The sequence below is a fragment of the Mercenaria mercenaria genome, chromosome 12 (genome assembly GCF_021730395.1).
Source record: "Mercenaria mercenaria strain notata chromosome 12, MADL_Memer_1, whole genome shotgun sequence".
NCBI classification, from domain to species: Eukaryota; Metazoa; Mollusca; class Bivalvia; order Venerida; family Veneridae; genus Mercenaria; species Mercenaria mercenaria.
In genome coordinates this window covers 5,350,199-5,356,381 of record NC_069372.1, presented here as the reverse complement: position 1 = coordinate 5,356,381, position 6,183 = coordinate 5,350,199, and positions in this window count along the sequence as shown.

Below are 6,183 nucleotides of genomic sequence, written 5' to 3'. Positions count from 1 at the left end.
TCAGCCTATAAGAGAAAATTTTTGTTTGATTTTTCCATGAATTTGCATTCATTCTCAAGGTACACCTATTTTACAGTGATTCTGCTTAGTTTTGGTGCAAAATATTGAGAAAATGTAGAGAAATGACAATTCATTACAGGTCCCCCCATCCCCAAAAATATGCAAAATTTAGCCCTGTGCAAGCAATATTTCTATTTATTTTACCTTATTCGTGGAATTTACATTTAACATCCATTTAATCGTTATGATGTTTGTCATTTTCATTCAGAAACATGATAATTTCAATATTATTTAGACAACTGAAGTGCTAAAATGCGAGAAAAGACACTTACTAGGTCCTAAAACGAACCAAAATAGTGCCACCTGGTCGAAAATTCGATCTAAATTCCAAAAACACAAGAATTTTAAGCGTTTTCAGCCATTTGTTACCGTTTTACATCATAAAGAATAGATTAATAGCATTTCCATTCATTTTCGAGGGGTTTCAGAAAATACCATGTATTGCCCCTTATAGGCTGAACACCACTAAATGCGGCTGTTCTTTATGTCATATAAAATCCACTCACTTCATAACGGTTTTTCGACATTTTCTAGCTTATCAGATTTTCAGAGACTTATATTCCCATAAAGAACTAGATCGCTACTTTAGAAAAACAAAAAGAAAAGGGGGTGTTAACTTTTATATAAGAAAACTACAGTTCGTTAAATACAACCCGCTGAATTTACTACTTTTCGCTTCTTTCAATTTCTCTTTTCGTGACATTAAATTCTTACGCCGCCATTTTTATCTAGCATGCGATAGGAACATGCCGATTTCAATAGAATGCAAAGTGATACATACTGAAACGCGGTAGGGTAAAAGTAAGCACGTTGCTGCCGAGAAAATGCACTAGGAAAGGAAAAAAGATTAGTACTATTTATATTTGGACTACTTGTGATAGACCTGCGGAGGCTTACATTCTATTTGGTAGTGATCAGCCTTTAGCAAACCTGTAATAAATTATTGTCTGTGTCATTAAAAACATGCAGTGAAACACAACAACTTTCTGTCACTTAAGACATCTTTGACAATTTATAGATTTCACTAAAGCCTTTGATCAACTTCTTCTACAAATTAATGCACTTTGGAATTAAAAAAAAAAAAAAAATGTCTCATGAACACACAAACAGTTGTTATAGATGGCTGTCATTCAGATTCAGTAAAGTCATGTCTGGGGTACCCCAAGGTTCTGCCTTTTCCTCTGTCACATAAACGATCTTCTGGATTCAGCTATTGGTAAAAAAGTAAAGACAGACTTTATTTACCGTCGCTTTGTGAAACAATGAACATAAGCTCTATAGAGCAATTTAATTGCTGGTACCCACTGGGCCCATATAAAGCTGGTTCGGCCGAGGCAATCGTAATAATGTGCCTTGCCCAAGGACACACCGCAGTGGGAGTAGCCAGAAATCGAACCCAGGGACTTCACCTCCATAGGAAAGCGTCTTAGCCCTCTCGGCCGATGCGTCCACTAGAGTCCGGCTCTTTGCCGATGACACCATATTATAACTAACAATGACTCCTCTGTTGATGCTCTAAGACTCCAAAATGATTTCACAAAACTAGAAAAATCTGGAATCCCAATGGTCAATGGAATTTAATCCTGATAAATATGTAGTCATCAGAATTTCAAAGAAGAAACATACTGTCCACTTTCCATATAAATTACATGAAATACGTAAATCTACAAAGACTTAAAATACTAGGAGTAACAGTCCGTGAAGACTTCAGCTGGAAAAACACACAAAAATTAATAAAGTCATCTCAAGCTAAAACACATTTAGATTTATTAAAAGAAATATCCAAAGTAACAACCTACACATCAAAGAAAAAGCCTGTAAAACTTATATAACTGTATATTGTAACACGGGTTGGCACCCATGGCAAAAACCTAATCAAATGAGCTAGAAAGAGTGCAAAGAACCACAGAAAGATATGTACTCTACGACTAATTCCATTACAGCAGTGTTCCAATGCTAGATCAACTAAAATCGCCTACACTAGAACAGCGCAAAAAGCAATCGTCCTAAATCATGCTGTATAAAATCGCAAACAACTTAGTAACTGTAGGTCACAGACATCTCATACCATCTAGAAATCTAGAAATCTCATACCATGAGCATGTTCTTTCCCCGTACAGTCAGACTCTAGAATGACCTACCAAATACCAAGACCAGTGATAGTCAAAAAGGTTTCATTGCTAGTCTAATTTCATAACTGTATTAACAACAGTAAAGCATGCTTTTATTTTCAACAAAAGAAAGATAATTCTGATTTTAGTACTGTTGTTTTTTTCTCTCATTTAGATGAAAATGTACCATCATACAACATCATTGGGACGTCTCACACATTTCTCATTTGACATGGTTTGCATTAGCTTGTAGTCATGAGAATTCAAGAAAGTTTAAAGTAATACATATGTCAGCAATTAAGTTTTTCAGCAGAGCTTCAGTTATCAAAAGTTTGCACAATCGTAATATAGATTTAGTTTTAAATTTCAAATTTAAAGCAATCTAAATATACGTCTGCAACATGGTATATCACCTTCTGACTTGTAGTGATGTTATTTACAAACTTGGTAATGGTAGATATCTTACTGTATTCGGTAAAATTGTGAAAGGTTTTACTAAATGAGGAATACTGGTTCGTCTCTGGTATGGAGTGTATGAAATATGATTCTGATAGTGTTTTTTTTATTTATATTTTCACATGAACATATCTATTTTTACGTATCATATCTTTTGTTACCATAAAACGTGTTAGGGATTCAAGTGACAAGAATTACTCTCATTTTTACTGTCATACAACTTTGGAACATGGTAAAGATTAAGAGTTTGGTGTGGTGCACAATTAAGAGCTTTAAATTCCCCGATGGTGTTTTTGTTTTTGCCACTGGCAGTTCGCGGTGCAATCATGTGTTCCTTGTTCACTTTGCATTTGAACGAGATGTTTGACCATAATTATCAGCATGATTTGGTTTTGCTTTCTTTGACATTAAAAATAATCCTCTTTACCTCATCAACTAAGTCAAAGTAATATTATATAATACAGTAATTTTTATTTTATTTTTCCCCGAGTTTTTTTTTATTGACATTATAAAATTACATAGCATGATATGGTGTTTTACATTGCATGGTGAATACCGAGAACACTTCTTACAATGTCTTGGTGAGGATGTTCCCATTGTCCGACGATTTCTAAGTAATAGGACTGTCGCTAATTAAATAGTTAAAACGTTACAAATAATGGCAAAATTATCTTATCTTAAAAATTATTTTGTATTGTGCAGAAATGTGGAGATTGTTTTTAGTTAAAGGGAAACCAAAACATACTTTAAGGTCATAACTGTATCTCATTTGCATAATTCGAACTGTTTTACAGTTGTTTTACAGCTGTAAATTGAAAACTACAGCGGCTTTAAAATGAAATCTGCAGGTGTAAATTTGAAATAATCACGGCTGTATTTTTTTAACCAAAAATACAGGTCTTTTACAGCTGTAAAATTTCATACAAGCACATATGTTATTTTCACTAACATGTGAAATCTTTGTAATAACAAGTATAGCTTTTGACCTCGAAAGTGTACTGACAAGTGCGGTCCTGGAGCTTTTAAAATGATATTTAATATACATGGCATTGTCTCATATTTTAAGAGAAATAACGGAAAAGCCTTTTTACGAAAAGGTGGATAAAACAGTGATATCAAAATTATCTCAAAGCAGGGGCAGGACGTGAAGTGGTTGCACACTTGGTTCAAGCGAGCAAAATGGTTGCAAACTTACAAAATGGCGGATATTTTCTGAAATCATCGCGTGTTCGCTTGTTTTTTTTTTATCAGGTAAGTGGGTTTCTATGGTATTTTGAACTCTATGGATATGTGCATGCATCAGTTCTATGTCTACGTCACACTCGGTTTTGCGTTTCAGCGTTGTAGATTTCGAATTCTCGACGTTATTGAAGTTATAAAACGGTCATGTTCATGTTTTGAAATTTGAATTGCGTCGTTTCCTGCCGTGTTTAACTTCTAATGATCAAACTAGCCTGTTTTGGGGCCCTTAAACGAGACAAAACAAGTAATTGTGAAGAATTCTATAAACGTTTGGCTCTGCATGTTTTCGGGATAGTGTTATACCCAAATAAATCTTGTTCAAGCTAGCTTTTGTTGCAAACTTGTACTTCAAGCAATTTCTGTTTCAAACTTTTTTCTGAAAAAATAGTGTCCAGCTATCAGAGAATGTTTATTGTGCAACTCGTGTACATTTCTTTTCTGTTTAGGATCGTACATTTTTATAGCGTCAAATGGCCTTTTGATATTTTAATATAACTGTTGATAAAAAAGCCATATCATGTTTTCATGAAGCCTGGTAGGATTAGGGTTAGTGTTCCTACATAATTTTAACATCTTTCCTGTTTATAGATTCAGCTGTCTAGATTGCAAGCAGAAATAAAATTAAATTTTCGGAGACATTGTCTATAGGTATATTTTGTCTTTTGGATCTTGTCCATCTATACACACTATACAGACAACGACTTTAACATGCAGTTGTTTTCTTTCAGATCTTTTCAGGTCTAGATGCTATGAACATCAGATGCTATTATGACCAGAGAGCATGAACATGAATCTTCATTAGTCGAACAAACTACGCTAACACGTATATCAGTAATAATCGTTAGGTAAGTGTTATTGATATCAAAGACAATTTATAAAATTTTGTAAGCCTATTCTTTTTTTCTATTCCTAGTCTGAACCAACAATTTTAGCAACCAAAAGTCAGATACATTTTTGGGTAATATCATAGTACACACAAGCAATGTTGGTTACCAATCAGTAATGAAAAGTAAATTAATTGCAGTGTCATAATACAGAAGACATATAAGTATTTCAAGGACAAACATTGAAAGGCCGTTTACTTGCAAAATTTATTTTAATTGTTAGAAACAAAACAAAAGCGTCAAGTGCAACAGTGTATAATGTTGAATGTGCAATTCTTTATATTATATATTGTTAATTTTGCATTACATTGCAATATATTACACAAATTACCAGTGTTACTTTTTATGGCAGAGACCACGAGTTTAACCGAAGAAAATGGAAGCGTACCAAAGTATGGAACATTGAATGATATATAAAGAGTTGTTCGACCAGTTAAGTCACATTACAGAGTTGACGAGTCCACTAAGACTATATTTTGAGCGAACTCACAAATTAAAATTCAGCGCAACAATTATGCTGTATACAGTGGTACAGTGGATTGAAATTGATAAACTATAACAAGAAAATGTTCGGCTGCGATTAAATCCGTCTTCTCTGAAAATGAACAAACATAATTATGATGTTTTCTGTTGATTGCAACCACAAATTTAAATGCCAACTCTACTGTTTTCAATTTTGTCTTAATAACGTTGCTTGTGTCCAAGATAACATCTTTTTGGATACCGTGCAACTTGGGTTTTGCCTTTTCCGAAGTTGTTTGTGGTACTTCTTCTTTCTGTTTAAAACCATTCAATTCTCCAATCAGAAACTTTAAACGACAAAATTAAGCACGTGATAAAATGATGGGAACTACATTCATGTTTCAGCAGAGTTTACACTGTAACATAGATAAGTTAAACATTTTATCTCAGTTTTACTCTCATTGTACACCGTCCATGTGTTTTAGTGCTAGTATCGAATTATTTGTTGTTTTGATACACAGAAGTATGACCTATAAGATTTTCAAAGACGACGATTTATGTTTAAGAAACAAAATATGAACTATGCCGCATGTCCGTAAAGGAGCATTTTACATGTATCTTATCACAAACACTCAATAGCCTTGTTTCGTATTATGATCTGACATGTTATATCGACACAAGATTGCGCAGGTGGATAAACAACTGCTATAACTTCTAATGAGTCCAAAATATTTTGCAGCATATCATATCTTAAGACTGGGATATATTTTTGTACATTTAATCTAGAAATGAAACATAACGTATGCATTTATGTCATTTTGTTATTACATCACTGTTGTATATAAATGTGTTGTTGTTTTTTCTATTAAAACTACATGTACTAATATTTTACGAAAAACAGTTTTTGTGAGTAAATCATGTATCCTGGTAGTTTGTTGTTTCATGTGACGACGAATGCGTTGAAGCAC